General features: G+C 45.8%; 1 pseudogene across 1 annotated transcript in view; it reads right to left on the bottom strand.

The window, feature by feature from the left end:
- LOC144800450 (vitamin D3 hydroxylase-associated protein-like) overlaps window positions 1-2,306 on the bottom strand; it is a 370,773-nt pseudogene extending 368,467 nt beyond the window's left edge. The window contains exon 1 of the transcript XR_013604355.1: window positions 1,966-2,306. The product of XR_013604355.1 is annotated as a vitamin D3 hydroxylase-associated protein-like (transcript). The remainder of the gene's footprint in view (window positions 1-1,965) is intronic.
- Between the last annotated feature and the right edge of the window lie 16,592 nt (window positions 2,307-18,898).

The following is an 18,898-nucleotide window of genomic DNA, read 5'->3' as shown; positions in this document are numbered from 1 at the left end:
TAGAGTAGTGAGGTGAGTAGAGTAGAGTAGTGAGTAAAGTAGTGAGTGCAGAGTAGTTAGTAGAGAAGTGAGTAGTGAGTAGAGTAGTGAGTAGTGAGTAGAGTAGTGAGTAGTGAGTAGAGTAGTGAGTAGAAAGTAGAGTAGTGAGTAGTGAGTAGAGTAGTGAGTGGAGAGTAGTGAGTAGTGAGTAGAGTAGGGAGCGCAGAGTAGTGAGTAGTGAGTGCAGAGTAGTGAGTAGTGAGTAGAGTAGTGAGTAGTGAGTAGAGTAGTGAGTAGAAAGTAGAGTAGTGAGTAGAGTAGTGAGTAGAGTAGTGAGTAGAGTAGTGAGTAGAGTAGTGAGTAGTGAGTAGAGTAGTGAGTGCAGAGTAGTGAGTAGTGAGTAGAGTAGTGAGTAGTGAGTGCAGAGTAGTGAGCGCAGAGTAGTGAGTAGAGTAGTGAGTAGAGTAGTGAGTAGAGTAGTGAGTAGTGAGTGCAGAGTAGTGAGTAGAATAGTGAGTAGAGTAGTGAGTGCAGAGTAGTGAGTAGAGTAGTGAGTAGAGTAGTGAGTAGTGAGTGCAGAGTAGTGAGTAGAGTAGTGAGTAGAGTAGTGAGTAGTGAGTGCAGAGTAGTGAGTAGAGTAGTGAGTAGTGAGTGCAGAGTAGTGAGTAGAGTAGGACATCACAGGCAGCAGCTGTGCAAGCTTCTTACACTCACAAGGAGACCACGGGCAGCTGAGGTGCAAGCTTCTCACACTCACAAGAACGACATCACAGGCAGCAGCAGTGCAAGGTTCTTACACTCACAAGGAGAACACAGGCAGCAGAGGTGCAAGCTTCTCACACTCACAAGAAGGACATCACAGGCAGTAACAGTGCAATATTCTCACACTCACAAGGAGATCACTGGCAGTACACACCACATGAACACACTCCATAACACATAGCAACAATACATTGGCATTTACAATGCCATTAGCTCAAACTCAAATAAATCCGAGCCCGATTGCATTTCTAATGCTTGTTATGCTAAAGGAGGGAGCCAATAACTATTTGTCACATGTGACATATGTACAGCACTGTTTTCTCTTATTGAGATGTGGTATTGCCCATTACCTTGTTACATTCCCTAAAATGAAATCACGCCCCCCCAGATTTGGTACCATGTCCGTGTGACAATAAAAGCTAACAAAGCACATTGAACTTTCTATTATTCTGTGCTTTTTATCGTAATTTTAGATGTTTTTACCTTAAGCTCCTGTTTGTTTCCCACATTATTAGGTCCCATAAATTAGCTATAAAATTGTTGGTGACATTAGAGGATCTTCTAACATGTTATAATGTTGCCCAGTTCATTCTGAAATCGATTACTGCAAGGAAAAGCATTTTGCTATAATCTAGAAATAAACTGCTCTTAATAATTGGTATTGTAAATTGTGTGTTATTTTACTTAGATGTATTTTATTGCATGCACTTTTAAGGCTGTTTTATCATTTAATAGGCGACTAAAGATTTTGAAATGAAAATGACCGATACATTTTTAAAAAGAAGTCAGAAAATGACTTTTTATTCCTCGTCGTCTACAGAGTCACAACGCACGGTAAACTTCCTCCCTCTGCCTCGTCGCTTTAGTGTTTGGTAATCCGACAGCGCTCCACCGTGGTCAAGCAGTGGACTGGAAATCTGGGCCCATTTTAAGTCAGACAGGTTTTAGTATTTCGAGTTCTTAATATTCCTGTTAATATTTGTGGTTTTGTGTAATTCAGACATGAAAGACCTTGGCCAGTAATGTTCTAAAAACTTTAACCTGAAAACCCAAGACCTTAACGAGTTTCAATCCGGTAGGGCCGGATCAGCCATTCATGTTTCCAATGTCGGTAAATTAAGCACGATTAAACAGAGTTATTAAGTACCCTGTTATTTACAATACTCAGAAACAGGTCAACGGCGACATGCAGCACAATACAAGAAACGTGGTCAGAAGCATTACCTGTCGCTGAAACCTCCGGACAGCATCTTCCATCTGGCGCAGGCCCTCCTCTCGCCTCGCCTGCGCTGCTCGGATTTTCTCCGCTGTCCGCCTCCGCCGCATCCACTTCATGGCCAGGACCACAGTGGCCGAACCGCAAAGGATGCCGGCGAGCAGACGGAAGTCAAACCCAGGCTCCGGGACCCGCTTCATCCTTACTAGCGATGCACTTTCACCCTCCCTCTCCCTCTGGCTTTCAAATATTTCTCCGTCAACTGCAGAAGTAAAGGGAACTTCTAGACTTATTTTCAACAGCGAACTGTTTGTTGAGCAGTGCCTTGAACACGGAGTTTAAAATCTATTTCAGCAAGAAGTACTTAAGTGGTAATTATTGTTTCATAGGAGGTCAATCAATGCTCGGATTTTATTTTTTAAAGAAGAGCTGGGCCTTTAAGACCGACCCTGAGGAGAATCAATCCGCCCTCTAGCTGTATGGCTTTCTATCCGTGACGTTTCACAGAGTGGGCCGAGGGTGTCTATGCCGCGCGCCTGGCAGCACTGCCGCAAAGAGCAAAGTCTGTTTACTCTGTCTCACGAATTGTATCTGCAGTGAACGCCCCAGACCTGTAATGCTGAGAAAAACAGCAAGTTATATATTAGCAAGGCGATGCATTTATTAGATACAGTTTAAGGTGGACTGAGCGCGTCTTTGGGCCTCATTCACATACTGCATTTTTGAAGGGAATAAGGTAGTATTCTTGTAGCACTATTATGCTGCTGTAAAATCTGCCCGTCGCTCACTCCCGGCCCCAGCTTTGGTGATGTTGCACTGGCCTCTGTGAAGGCATCCGGTGTCCTTTAAAGCCATGTGCTATTCCCACAAAAGTTTCAACTGCAAAGGCCCTAATATCTCTACCCTATGATTACACCTTACTTTCCTAAAAGAAATCTGAGACCAGCTGATGCTTCCCTTGCATGCATTCCTAGAATTAAAAGAGTATGCACAGGTACTTGGCAGCCAGATGTGGAATTCTCTTCCTCCAGCTTAGACAAGAAACATCTGAAAGAGCTTTTCGAAAGAATCTGAAAACATGGATTTTCATATCAACTTAGATTAGGTTTTATGTATTTCTGCTCTGCATTGTAGGACAGAAACACAAGCTCTGGGACACGTCTGCTGGCGTAACTATGCTCTTTACAAATCTCATTATTATTATTATTATTATTATTATTATTATTATTAATTAACTACAAAATGCAGTTCACAAACCTGTCAGGATATCTCCACCTCTCTTATCTTTTCTATAGATGGCTCTGCTACAGTGACGGTGATCTCAGCACATGTTGATATCTGTTTTTGTAGTAAATGTGGGGAAGGGGCAAGAGAGAGCATAAGATACTGATTTATTGAAGGGAGTGAGACCCCACCAAAAATAATAATCACAATCCTTGCCAGGGTGAACAACAGTAGTCACTAGATAAACCTGTGCTCAATCCTTTGGTAGCTATAGCACAGAGCTTCAGGCTTAACTTCGAGGGAATGTGTAAAGTTATGCAAGACTCAACCAGTAATAAGGTGAAAACACGACACAAGAAACATCCCAACTTAAAAAAATAGAGAATATTTTACTAAAAAAAGTAACATCGAAACAACAAAACCCAATAGGTAGAACAGAAGATATGAGTTTTAAAAATCTGAGTTAAAAATAGCCCCAAAAAGCACAAAGCATCAACCAAGGTATCTAGTTGAGCTAGATCGGGTCAAAAGTTTAGGTTGACAGTGATAGATCAATGATCACATACATGGACCAGTTTCATCCTGGTGGAATTTACCTTCAGACTTAAAAAGGTTTATGGAGGTCAAAAGTTTTCAGCAGGGCCAGGAAGCATGCTGGCTCCCATGTACGGCTCGACGATGATAGGGGAGCTGTGGCACGAGGTGATCAGAGGCTACTTGGCATAGGACAAGGTGAAGCGGTTGCCGAAGGTTATCAACATCGAATGGGTGCTGCACGGCATCAAGCCTGATAACGCCATTGATCAGGTGCTGTTCGCCGTTGAGCCCCTGGAAACCATCATTAGGGTGCTGTTAGCCATCGATTTCAGTGAAGCCATTGTCGATTGGTGTTGGCGTAGATGCTCTCTGTCAAGTCCTGTGAAACTTTCAGTTAGGCAGGGAGGGGAGCCCTCTGACACCAATCATGGGTCTAAGACCTTGGGGACAGCACTAGGGGGGTCAGGACTCACTCTCACAGAGGCCAGTAGAGGGGACCAGGCCGTGCTCAGTATGAAGTGGCCAGCTAGAAACCAGGAAATTACCTCTCTAAACTTGTTATAGCCTTATAACTCAAACAGGTCAGCAAGCTGATGTTTGAAGTCACTTATGGGGTCCTGGGTTAAAGGCAAGGCGGTCCAATCTTCCTTCAGGTTCTTCAGACAATAGATTCTGATTCTTCTCAGTTCTGGGAGTGTTCCGACGAGAGTTCTGGGTCTGTCACTTTTATGCCCGGTGCTACCTGCAGGTGGAAGCAATCCTTTGTCCACCCTCTAAACCAGTTCTTGGAAGCTCCCTCCCTTCCACTGGGGTTGGAGTGAGCATAAGTGAAAAGACAAAAGGGAGGTAGGCCTAGGTTTGAGTTTTATCAGCCAGTGACAAGGAGTCCTTTGAAGCTCAGGAAGGGGGCCATCCTGTCAAGGAGGCAAATTCCATGTTCACACGAAGGCACATTATCAACAGCCTTCAAGCAATACACAGTCAATCAGTCAAAAGCACTTTATTCAGTTAATAAAAACCATAAAAGTACACAACATACAACAAATAGCAAAAGACTCATTACATTTAAATTACAAGGCCCAAAGAGACAACCATCCTCCGTATCCTGACCACCATTGTCCACAGGCTGACAGTACCAACACAGCGGACAACCAACATCCCAACTCAGACAAAGCTGCTGGATGTGCTGCACCTGTTGGCCCCTGGTACCCTCCAACTGCCAGAGTCGGAGGAGTCTCACAGCCAGCCCAATGCAAGTTCCACACAACGGTCGTGGATGACATCATCAGCTTTGTACCCCACTATCTATACTTTCCCAACATTGTGCAGGAACGGCTGGAGACCAAGCAAGGTGTCTATACCATAGCTGGCTTCCTGCACGTGTGAGGGGGCAAATGAATGCTCACATGTCCTACTTGTGCCCTCTGGCAACACTGCACATAATACCTGCAACAGAAAGCACAAGCATTCCATCAATGTGCAGGCAGTAGTGGACCACCCGAAAATCTCCACCAACGTCGACGCCAACCACCCAGGCAGTGTGCATGATTCCCACATCTTCTGACAGTCCTTCATCAACCAGCGCTACCAAGATGGCACCCAAGGAAATGCACTGCTCGTTGGAAAGTACAAAATGAACACACTACACACTGCGACTCCAAAATCATGCAACACACACCACTGGGAATGCACATGTAACCAAATCACATACAACATGCCAAACAACATGCCCGCCCACCCGACACGACAGCACAACTCACTGTGGGAACCTAGGGCAACCATGCACATAAGCCATCAACGGCACAGTACCTCAGCCACACAACAGCAGATTGTGGGAAGAGATGGGAACCAGGCATGTGTGAAGGAGGCAAGTGGCCGATGAATGAGAATGTACACAATGCCACGTGTGGCATGGATGTGATTGCCAGACTGCAGTATGCAGACCACACACATATCCATGTCGACATACACCGTTGTTGTTTGGAGTGCAGTGGACAGTGGATGCAACCATGTCACCCCAGTCAGTGGGGAGGATCGCAGAACTGTAGCTTGTTACGTCCCCCCCCCCCCGGTAGGCGTGAGCAGAGTGGTCTGGCCCGGCATATGCTAGACCAGCGTAGGGGTGTGAATAAAAGGCACATGACTCTGGGCTTGGTCCTCTTACGGAATGCCCAACGTGTCTGCCAGGAAGGCGGCTCTCACCCCGCCACTAGGCCGATGCCATGAGCGGGGTTGCCTGCGATCCTGTGCACCTGCTGCACCCTGGGACGCTGGTCCCTGAACCCGTCTTGCCCACCCCTGCGCACCCAGGCCTCAATGCCCACCTGCCGACACCAGCGTGTGTAGAAGAGGGCCCACCATGTGCCGGTGCATGCTCCAAGCCCGCGGCCCTGGCAACCTGCTACGACCATCACAGGCTCCCCGAGACACAGCGGACAAGTAGGTCACATATTTGGAATTGAGTCTTGATTTAGAAATGGTGGAGTTCATATCGTTGTACTGGCATCATCGCAGCCTGCATCCCCTCTCAGCCCCGGTGCCACTAAGGCTGTACCCCGACATTCATGCACACTCTCTAGTTGAACTTTGGTGGCGTCTGAGTCAATGGACTGGGGGTTGGCTTCATCAAAATGTAGCTGATACCGAAATGTTGGTGGAAACGAGGCTGTAGCACTCTACTCCTCCATTTGCTGCTTCCGGACGGCTTATGTCCTCAGCATCATGCCCTGAGGGACACCTTCCACTGTCCCCGCAACCCTCCGCCACATTCACCTTGGACATTGATGAGGACCCACTCAGTCCGCATGGCCCTGCCTCAGTGCACCACAAGGCACAGTCCCGTGGCAAGGTGCCTGTGCCATCCACTGTGCATCCGGGGCCACTAACTCTGTGCTGGTCAAGTTAGAGACCCTTTCTTATGAGATATTGGATGGCCTCTGACATGATGGCCTTGGGGTCATCGATGCCATGTGTATGTGGCTCTGTGCTGTCCGCTGCCTCCGGCCTCAACTGCAGCCCACCTGGGCTCACACATCAAATTGAGTCCTGACCGGCCCGGACTTTGCATCACCACAGGAAGCACACACCACCATCAAGATGTGGTAAATAAATAATTAATTACCGGTACTATTTTTGAATACATTAATAAAACAGATAGCTCAATAAATAAGAGGCAAGATCCGATGTATCTGAGTCGAACGGGCTTTATTCAGGCATAAGGGAAGGGACAGGATCGGGACAGCCTGAAATAGAATGGCATAGAAGGCAGCTGCAACGTTTCATCAACAGTACATGATATATATAGTAAAACATCACAATTACATTACATACAGTAGGCGTAACTAGTGACAAGCGTACGATAAGAACACATGGGCGTGAAAAGAAGGCGTGCACAGGGCGTGCACGTAGACATGTGATGAAAACGTCACAGAAGTGTCATAAAGTGGGTGGAAACATAGAGGGGGCTACCTGAGCAGCTGGAACCTTTAACCTAGTGGTGCGCGCAAACGGGCTATGACGTGTGACTGGGAGAACTGGGGGCTATGACTTCTGCACTAGAAGAGGAGACGAAAGTCTGTGATGTCAGGACGACATGTACCTATAGCATATCTGGTATCTGGTGTTTTGGAGTACATGTTGATAGAATCTAAAAGTTATCAGGGCAAAGGCTACTTGACACTAAGGCTGGTGCATGCATATATTTCTACATGTATTGCGTGTGCTATGAATCTTCTATGGATATTAATTCAGTAATTCTCTTGCATGGAGACAGAAAGACTAGACTAGAGCTGGAGCTGTTTATGTGGTTCAGTAGCTTAGGAATGTGAAGACGGAGAGCTGAACTGATAACTAGAGGCATAACATATTCTTGGCAGACAGGCAGGCAGAGCCAGGCCGGGCACCGCGCTGCGCGGCAGGAAGTAAGTGAAGGGTCAGGGATGCAGGTGGGGGCTGCATCGCTCCTCGGAGTGGGTTCAGGAGACTGGAGCTTGAATCTGGTGTCCGGGCCCTTTTGAGGCCTAGAAACGGGGACAATTCAATGAATTAACGTGCATAATGTAAAACGTGGGCAACATAGGCCTAATACTCGTTGCTTTCACGAGAACTGGAAACTGGCATACTAACATTGGACACAACTATAATTGCGTCTTTAATCGATCATAGGGGGATATATGCATATCGATCATGTACATATTACATAGGATGTGGAACACGTAGGCACATATGACAAGGCAAAATTCAATTTTCCTCATTCCCTCCTTGTGCCCTACGTTTCCATCAGGAAACATCAATATTCATGATACCATCTATCTGTTCATATAACATCATTTGCTCGTCTCGAATTTTCTTGGAACGGGACTTAGGACTATGAATACAAGAGGTAGCACACAAGCCGCAAATCGCAGGGCCACATTGTAAACAGAGGCAGCAACTGAATATGATCATTACTACTATACCCAGGAATGACAATACTTTCCATCCCCAGGCAGATATGATACTCCAGAGCCAACCGGACCATGTCCAGGTGCCTGGATTCTGGTGTAACTGATGGGCTATTTTATGAAGTCTGGTTATAGCTGAATAAACAGACGGTGCGTTATTAGGAATGAAAATGCAGCAACTAGATCCGATGACTCTACAAGCTCCTCCCCTATCGGCCAGTATGACGTCAAGGACGAGACGATTTTGGAGCACGACAAATCTCATAGCAGATTGCTCTTCAGTTAAGTTACCTAGAGCGGAAGTAGTCTCATTCACTACTGCTTCAAGGGTTCTGGTTAGCCTACGTATTAGCTTACTATTCTGGACAGGACCTATGAAGAAAAAGAAACCTTTATTGAAGTCTTGATATTGTTCTAAGGCAGTTTCAGTTTGATCGACAATTGGGGACTCAGTCTCCCTTCTATGTCTAACGAGTACTAGATGTGTGTTTCTGTGATAATCGGATGGGGCTAGAAAAACGGGTAGCAGTAGGAAGGCAATGTAACATGTTCCATCCCAATCTTGGGGCAGACGTACATATGCGGTCTGGCCACATACAAAATAAGAATGACGTGAGGCTTTGAAAATAGATTTCCCGCTGTCACTATACTCGACCACAGTAGTACAATCACTATGACCTACATGTGCGGAACCATTCTTTCTGACACATAATTCACCTTTAACGGGTAGAACTGAAATAGCAGGCAAATCTGGAGTAGTCTCGGACTGAACATTCGAAACCATGAAATTCGAGGAATAATTACCTAGATCATATACTTCATTTTCTAGATCTAACCCTGTTCTATGGGAAGGACCTTCCTTGTCTGGGAAACATGTCTGATTCAGGAGAAACATATCATTTGAGGATGACGTTAACGTGGACCATGCTCCACACGAACCATTGTGTGAAAATGGATAGGGAAAGAGTGGCAGAACTCCCTTCGGTGTCTGGAAAGGGGGGAGTCGACCACACACCCAACAATTAGTGGCATTGCTGGTCTGGTGTGAATAGTGTAACATTCGGATAAACGTATTATTGCGCATGGCAAGACGATAGGATAACTCGTGAGGAGGCAGGTCACTAAAAGTGTGCTCTACTGTAACATTAGAAAACATATGTACATGTGAATTAATAGGAAAACATAAATGTAAGGCATAACTTATGCAGGTAACCATAAGACTCAGAAATAACAAAAGCAATAAAGTAATAATACATCGACTTCGAAGATTCTTACAGTATTGTATTCTCTTAGAGTTTTGACTAACTCTCTCACTGTGTGGGTCTATCTCATACATGTCAGGAACCTGTCTAACCGTTTCACCCGAGAGGGACTTAGACAATTAAACTGGCTGACTTACTAGACCTTAGTTTTTCTTTATACTCCTGCTGCGGAGTTTTCTCTAACAGGGGAAGTTTAGATTCAGTGTCTGGGCAGTCCTTGAGAACGGGGCAGTCCTTGAGAGAAGTCTTTGGTTTGAGTCCATGGAATCTCTTTACATGACTAGAGTGCAACCACCCCTTCCTGCCTTCGATCTTCACGGCGGTCCTTGTTGTTAGTAGGACAAGTCGGGGCTCCGTCCAGCGGGGCTCCAGCGGACTTGAACGATGAAAATTACGAATCAAAACGAGGTCGCCTGGTATGACCTCATGCGGTTTCACTTCGGTGTTGTCTGGAAAAGCAGCGGCAACCTGTGAATGACAAGAGTGTAGTGCAGACATCAAGGAGGCCAGGTAATCTGTCAGCATATTACTGTCAACATCAGTAATGGTACGTGGTCTAGGTGTACCCCACATATTTGGGGGACGACCGAACACTACCTCATAAGGAGACAGACCTGAACGGGAATGTGCAACCATTCTCATATAGAAAAGGGCGACTGGCAGTGCTACTATCCAATCTACGCCTTTCTCTGCGCATACTTTGGCAATGCGGATTTTCAGAGTCTGATTATGTCTCTCTACGAGACCGGCTGCTTCAGGATGTCGTACACAATGGAACTTCCACTGGTACCCTAACAGAAGGGATACTTGTTTCATGAGTTCGGATGAGAATGGCTGGCCGTTATCTGAATACACGACCCTAGGCAATCCATAGCGGGGGAAAAACTCACGAACCAACTGCCTGGCAGTGGTCGCAGCTGTGTAATCTGGGACTGGATATGCTTCTGTCCACCTGGATAAAGCGCATACAACTACGAGGACATACTTGAAACCTCGACATCGCTCCATCTGAATATAATCCATCTGGAGGACTTCAAAAGGGTGGTCAGGAGGATGGAATCCACCTTGTTCCACCGGGACACCTTTACCTGGATTGAACTGACAACAGATCATGCAGGTACGCACTTTCTGCTTGGCTGCTGCTCGTAAATGCTTGTTAAACCAAAGGTTCTGAATACTGTCTAACATGGCCTTTTCTCCTAAGTGTGCTGGACTATGTGCGGTGTTAATAATGACTTGAACCATAGAGTCGGGGAGAAACCATGTGGCTTTTCCCTTCGTCAACCATCCTTGATCTGTCTGGACCCCTCCTTGTTCGGACCATTTCTTGATTTCATCTGGAGTGGCATGTGTCTGTATATCTAGTACGTCTTGTGTAGGGTCCTTAACTGTCATACAAGTAGTCTGATCTGGAATGTCTGTCTGTGTCGTGTTAACTGGAATGTCTGGAGTCCGAGCTGTAAGCTTGGCTGTTCGATCTGCCAGGTCGTTACCCTGGGAAATGATATCAGTGACTTTCGTATGTGCCTTGCACTTCATGATAGCGATAGCTGTCGGTAAATGTATTGCATCTAACAAAGCTTGAATGAGGGGGCCATGCTGAATCTTGGTTCCATGAGAAGTCATAAAACCTCTTTCTTGCCAGAGTACTCCAAAGTCGTGAACGACTCCGAATGCATAACGTGAATCTGTGTATATGTTTACTTTCAGGTTCTTGGCTCGTATGCAGGCTTAGGTCAGAGCGACGAGCTCTGCTGCTTGAGCAGACAGGGTGTCAATACGATGTGTTTCTATAACTTCAGTTTCAGTAGTCACTGCATACGCGGCTACTAGTTCTCCTGTACTTGTTCTCATACATGAACCATCCACATAAAGTGTCAGGTCGGGATTAGGTAATGCAATGTCTGTCAAGTCTTGTCTTGGTTTTGTCATGGTGTTAACAACTTCCACACAGTCATGTGTGGCAGGATTTGGGGTAACTGACGGTAACAGTGTGGCTGGATTTAAAATGTTGCAGCGTCTGATTTCTATATGTGGCTGAAACAGTGTCAGTTCATAACCTGTTAAACGTGCAATTGTCAAGTGCTGAGTCTGTGTTCGGTTTAAAAGAACTTCCACGGAGTGTGGAACCTGTACTGTCAGGGAGTGTCCTAACACTATGGAATCACTTTGTCTGATAGCTAGAGCTGTGGCTGCAACTGACTTGAGGCACGCAGGCAGCGCCTGGGCCACCGGATCTAATGTGCTAGAGAAATAAGCACAGGGCTTGTATTGTCCTGCTTGATCTTGTGTGAGAACAGATAATGCAGTACCATCACGTTCAGTGACAAAAAGTGTAAAAGGCTTACTGTAGTTTGGTGTTGCTAGAACAGGTGCTTGGCATAAAACTTTTTTTAACTCATTGAAAACAAGTGTATGTTCTTGGGTCCAAGGGAGGACAGTCGATACGGCTGCCTCCTGTGTCGTTAACTGTATCAGTGGTTTAGCTAGATATGCGTACTGAGGAATCCATTGTCTGCAGTAAGAAGTGAGGCCGATAAAAGCTCGTACCTCCTTCTGAGTCTTGGGCTGTGGTAGATGTGCTATTAACTGGATACGGTCAGGTGTCAACTGCCTACCCCTCTTGGACAGTAAGTGTCCTAGGTAGACCACTTGCTGGACACAGAATTGCAATTTGGAAGGGGACACCTTGTGCCCCATCTCGGCCAGAAAATACAAGACTGTAAGTGACGCACGTTCGCAGTCACGTTCAGAACGGGCTGTGACCAATAGATCATCGACATACTGGAGCAGGGCAGTGTCAGTTGGCATGTGAATATTGTCTAGTTGTCTTTTAAGCGCTTGACTGTAAATACTAGGACTTTCTGTGAAACCTTGAGGAGCTCGTGTAAATTTATAGCTCCTTCCATTTTAACAGAATCCGAAAAGGAATTGGCTGTTTGGATGAATGGGGACACTAAAGAATGCGTTCTTGAGATCAATAACAGTGAAGAACGTAGCTTCTGAATCAATGGCAGTTAATAGGAAAGAAATATCTGGAACCACTGGGTACTGGGGTATGATACATTTATTAAGTTCTCGAAGGTCAATCACTAATCGATAAACTGGAGGTGCATTTGGATCAGTACGTTTCAGAATCGGAATGATAGGAGAATTACATACATTGGAGTCAGTTTCTACAACTACTCCTTGAGCAATGAGCTCGTCAATAATTTTGGATAAGGCTGCTACAGCCTCAGGTGGCAATTTGTACTGTCGGATTCGTGGTAATACAACACCTTTCTTCAGAGTAACACGATGGGGTGTGATGTGCATACAGCCTACATCAGTTGGACCTTGCGCCCATAAATGCTGTGGTACATTCAATAATCTTGGATCAAAATCACGTAATACATAATGACCTTTAAAATCTCGCAGAAACAGTCGCACCCCTTCTGGGGAGCAGCATATAACTGCTCCTAATTCTTTCAGGGTCCTAATGCCTAGTAAATTTTCTGGACATGATTTCGTAAGTAACAAGTCTGTAGTTCGGGACAATGGACCAACTTCTAGAGTAACTGGTTTCGATATTTCATTAACAATAGGCTTTCCTGAAAATCCAAGGGAAACATTTCTAGAGCCTGAGAGCGGAGCCCCTGGAACCTCGTCATGACTGATGGTAGTCCTACTTGCCCCTGTATCAATCAGAAACTTTCTGTCTTTCCCTAATACTTGACTATGCACATAAGGACCCTCTTGATCTACAGGAATCTCGATGAGAGGCAAGCCAACCTCCCTCTCTAGGCTGTTTCATGAATACGGCTGGTAATCTGGATATTCTGACTGTGCGTACTGGTACATCTGCTGTGTAACGTGCTGTGTTGCAGCTATAGGCTGCGGTACTGTAACTGTCTGTTGTGCGTTCTGCGGTGACTGGGAAGTCTGTGAAACTTGTTCTTGTCTAGGCGGACGTGGTCTCTCTTTCGTTTTACCAGTAGCTATGTTGTGTTTCAGAACTGCACATTCGTTTATGTAATGACCTGGCTGTTTACAGTAATTGCATGTCCCTTTAACGGGAGCTGCAGAATGACTGGCTTGATTCGTACCCCTCTTCTGACTGTCTTGCGGAACAGACTGTGCAACTAGTACTTTCATTTTCGTGTCTTTCATACGTCTCCTTTCATGTTCTTGCTCCTCCCTAATTCTGTTCTGGTGATACTGGAGCATCTGGAGCATCTGTGACGGAGTATTAGCTTGCCAGGTACTTTCGACTTTCAGTACCCGATTTTTAACTTGTGGACTTGAATTCTCGACTAGCTTGGTAACAAAAAGATGTGGATACGATTCACTACTTGTTTTCAGACCACTATTAATAATGAAACATTTCTCAAATCTAGAATAAAAATCACTAGTGTCTTCGTCTTGTTTCTGTTTACAGGCTGAGATGGCATCCCAGTCTTCCTTTTTCGTGGCTAATAATCTTGGCAAAACTTGTATCAGTAACTCGGGCAATGCTTTAGCTTTTTCCCCAAGACCAGTACCTGGAACTCGTGTATTATCTTCAGTCTCTAATGCGGTCCAATCTATCTTTTTCTCTCCCACCTCCCATTCTTTTTCTTTAAGTTTTTCATATATGCCCGCAGGCAACAGGACCTTTAACATTTTAATGATATCAGGATACGTGTATTCTCCCATACGGAGCATGTCCTTTAATTCACGGTGGAACCCTGCTGGATCTTTATCGTGACAAGGTATTAACTTTTTCATTTCCAGAAGTTCTATTTTCGTGATAGGGGTGTAAACAAATACTCGTTCTAGATCACCCCCCTCTCCCTTAACTGGATGTACTTCTCGCAACGGATTCTGTCTATCTATGTAGAATGATTTTCTTACTGGGGGTGGAACAGGAACGAAATGCGGATTTAGGAACGTTCTATATTTGTGGCGCTGTTCTAGAATGACATTAATTAAATCGGTACCTAGACCTTTCCATCTGTATTGGAGTAACTCGTTCAATACATCATGTAAAGGACCTGGATCAGAATGCTGACCCTCATACAATGTAATGAGGTGCTGGATCATATACATACCCACCAGTCGCTGCTCGGCTGGGGGCAGTTTCAGAAACATTTGGGCCACTATTTCATCTGGAAACGTGGTAGAATCACTAGTCCATCGTACTGCTGATCGGGCTAGTTCTTGTTCATGCATGGTACTAAGCTCGCTATAACCTATTCGTGATTTCAGAATTTGATCGGTGGCCTGGAATACTTGTTCAAGAGAACACTGTTCTGGTACTGGAGGAGGAAAAACTTTCTTGTAATCTAGACATGAATGTCGGTCGGAAAGTCTAGTTCTACCTACATACGCTATTCTGGAGGGATTCTCGCTGTCTACCTCTTCACTGGAAGAGTCATTCTCTTTCTCGGTTGCTCTTTTTGCTTCCTCCTTCTGGTGTATACTTATAATTTCCTTACGAATTTTCTTGTACATACTTTCTATACTACCTAGTGTCTTGTGTTTTCCCTCGGCTATATTGTCACTCCACCTAGTTAGGCCTTTCATCTCGTCTTGATCTTTATCAGGATAATCTTGTTCTCTTATTAAACAGTTAATCAAGAACTGTAAAATCATATGTTGAATCTCGGCTTTTCTGTGTGCCATAGCTTCGTGAATACTTCCTGGATTCTCTCCTATATGGACAAAACGATATATTCTGTCTAGATGATTCTTCATGTCGGGCAGGGTGACCAAAAAGTTGGCAACCCGTCTTAAACGTACTGAATATAATACCATGTGATCTTCGCCTGGGACTGGATCATATATACAGTCGGTAAGAAGTCTCTTGAGGTCTGCGTATGTAGCCACTTTTGGCGTATGCTGTAACGCTGCGTCTCGCGGCGTCAGTCGTCTTACTTGAGGCGGGGTGATAGGAGCACCTCCCCCCGCACCTCCTGAACTGGAATCGTCAGTTAATACTGTACATGCTGGTAGAGTGGCTGGCAAAACGGGTACACCTAATGTGGGCTGGTCCGGGGGCACTGGCACATTAATAGAGTCCCCGGGACCAGTGGCTGGAGGAACAGGAATCACATTATTTACAGGATGCTGAGCGTGAGCAGGCGGAATACGATTTACATATGCTGGGACTGTATCGTCTAAGTAGGACGAAAGAAAAATTTCAGCTGCGGTCGGTTTATGACGTAGCTTAATAGGGACCAATGGTGGCGGTAGATTACAGGGTGCTTCCGGGGTTGCCTTCGGCAAGCCCTCAGCAAGAAGAGGATACATGCCTTTAATAAGGGCATTTCTCTGTCTGTCTGACTGTTCTGCTCTAACTCGTTCACCTTCTTCAATTAATTCCCTTTCTTGGGCTTTTTCTGCGGATTCCCTACTTAACTCTGCTTTTCTGAATTCTTTTTCGGTTCTTTTATGAGATTCTTTGCGCCATAACTCGATGGCATCTTTCTGGGACTGTCTGGCTTTCTTTTTCCATAATGCTTCTTCTACTCGCATGATGCACTCGGCATCCCATGTACCTGATACAGGCCATCTATATTTCTCTTCAAGATGTTTCGTATAATCAACCCATAAATCTAGATATAATATGGCATCTAAGCCATGCTTGTGATACATAAAATGTCCAGGACTGTCCCTAGGAGGGACAGGAACTGATTCTTCGAGTAACCCTTTTCTGGTTTTGATCTGACGTAACTTCGAGAACAGAGGCATGGCTGAGTTACACTTGGAACACAATACACAATAATCACAGTAATGAAATGGCAAACAAATCACTCATACCACGACATAGAAATACATTAATAACAATTCGAACAGAATACTACCTGATACACTGAAAACATAACACTTGAATTTCTCGAGAACGGACTTACTAGAATTACTGGATGCACTGCTAAAACAGTACAGAACATACCGGTCTCATAAAGAGACACGTCATACCGTATCCACCTAGATGGACACGTCGGACTGGATCTGTGTACCCAAACCCATCGGACCAGGAACAAACTAATGAACCTGTCTAGATACTTCCCCCGCAACGGTACTCACCGGGAAGCAGAAACTGAAGGCCTCGGACTGGACTGGACTGCTACGACGTCTGGTTACTACGCATGCGCTTCAGACCTCTGTCTTCGGTTACAGGTGGGCCTCCGGATACCTCGGACCTTGTTCTCTCGGCTTGGGCTCTGGTCGGGACGAACCGCATTCCACACCGCCTCGTCTGGATGCCGGACCGCAGTTTCCGTCTCCTTCGTGGGCCTGAGGGAGACTTGAAGCAGAAATATCTGCACGTGCACGGTAGAGTTCCGTCACGGCTGTAGAAGGGTCAGGGGGCCTGCGTTACATCGCCGGCGCGTGGGGAAGGGGCTCGTTCCTGTTCGGGCGCCATTATGTGGTAAATAAATAATTAATTACCGGTACTATTTTTGAATACATTAATAAAACAGATAGCTCAATAAATAAGAGGCAAGATCCGATGTATCTGAGTCGAACGGGCTTTATTCAGGCATAAGGGAAGGGACAGGATCGGGACAGCCTGAAATAGAATGGCATAGAAGGCAGCTGCAACGTTTCATCAACAGTACATGATATATATAGTAAAACATCACAATTACATTACATACAGTAGGCGTAACTAGTGACAAGCGTACGATAAGAACACATGGGCGTGAAAAGAAGGCGTGCACAGGGCGTGCACGTAGACATGTGATGAAAACGTCACAGAAGTGTCATAAAGTGGGTGGAAACATAGAGGGGGCTACCTGAGCAGCTGGAACCTTTAACCTAGTGGTGCGCGCAAACGGGCTATGACGTGTGACTGGGAGAACTGGGGGCTATGACTTCTGCACTAGAAGAGGAGACGAAAGTCTGCGATGTCAGGACGACATGTACCTATAGCATATCTGGTATCTGGTGTTTTGGAGTACATGTTGATAGAATCTAAAAGTTATCAGGGCAAAGGCTACTTGACACTAAGGCTGGTGCATGCATATATTTCTACATGTATTGCGTGTGCTATGAATCTTCTATGGATATTAATTCAGTAATTCTCTTGCATGGAGACAGAAAGACTAGACTAGAGCTGGAGCTGTTTATGCGGTTCAGTAGCTTAGGAATGTGAAGACGGAGAGCTGAACTGATAACTAGAGGCATAACATATTCTTGGCAGACAGGCAGGCAGAGCCAGGCCGGGCACCGCGCTGCGCGGCAGGAAGTAAGTGAAGGGTCAGGGATGCAGGTGGGGGCTGCATCGCTCCTCGGAGTGGGTTCAGGAGACTGGAGCTTGAATCTGGTGTCCGGGCCCTTTTGAGGCCTAGAAACGGGGACAATTCAATGAATTAACGTGCATAATGTAAAACGTGGGCAACATAGGCCTAATACTCGTTGCTTTCACGAGAACTGGAAACTGGCATACTAACGTTGAACACAACTATAATTGCGTCTTTAATCGATCATAGGGGGATATATGCATATCGATCATGTACATATTACATAGGATGTGGAACACGTAGGCACATATGACAAGGCAAAATTCAATTTTCCTCCAACCACCATCTGCCAGTGCCGAAACAGTGGCACTGGCAGACTAACGGAGTTGCTCACACCTGTTGTGGATGCCATAATCTGCCTGATACCCTGCTCAGCACTCCAGGTGCCTCTAACTCAGTGCACCACGAGTCATCGCCCATTACTGTTTTGGTCATGTGCTGTGGCGAGTTCACGCAGCAATGTCTCCTCAGGCAGTGTGGTAGACCTGGGACGATGAGGGGTAAGACAATGCAGGTATGACTCCCCCACTGCAGCTGCATCAGGAATATCCAGAAGGGATCCAATCCTAAACATTTTGTTCACATGAGCGCGCTCAGCTCTGGTGCCCCAATCTCAGTGCACTGCAACTCACAGACACTTCTGTGAGTTGGATGGCCTCTGTACTTGCTCCGGCTCCCACCATAAAGCACTGCTGCTTCCTCTGTAATGCTGGTGTTTACTGTTTCTGTCTTCATATGTTCACTGTTCAAGTTGTTGCCAGCACCAACCACTATCTGAGGATTGACTTACACTCATCCCACACACATCCAGCACAGGCCTCACTGTACATGTGGCCCTGCCAATAAAGGGGCCATGCGCACGTGCCCATAGCCAGTTACACAAACAATCTGCAGGTGTCCGTGTGGTCATGATGTGTGCATGAGCGCCCGAGCCCTAAAACATTACATTGTGCTGTGTACAGCGGACACAGCGATGTCCTCGCAGGCAGCAGATTAGAGCTTGGAGATGTAGCTTTGTCTTCAGCCACTCATTACGGAAGGCGAGTGTAAGGTGCCATTGTACGGAGGTCCATCGTGGGTGTGTGAATGGTAATTCTGGGTTTCTGGGCATGGTTCAGTACAGGAAATGTACAAATGCATGTGTCTCTGTCACAGTGTGGGTCTACTTTGTGGGGTGCAGGTTTGCCCTGATGGGACTTGGAGACCCCG

Source organism: Lissotriton helveticus, chromosome 1_2 (assembly GCF_964261635.1).
Source record: "Lissotriton helveticus chromosome 1_2, aLisHel1.1, whole genome shotgun sequence".
In the NCBI taxonomy this organism is placed as follows: domain Eukaryota; kingdom Metazoa; phylum Chordata; class Amphibia; order Caudata; family Salamandridae; genus Lissotriton; species Lissotriton helveticus.
The sequence above is the reverse complement of the archived record's forward strand: the minus strand, read 5'-3'. Positions and strand labels throughout refer to the sequence as shown.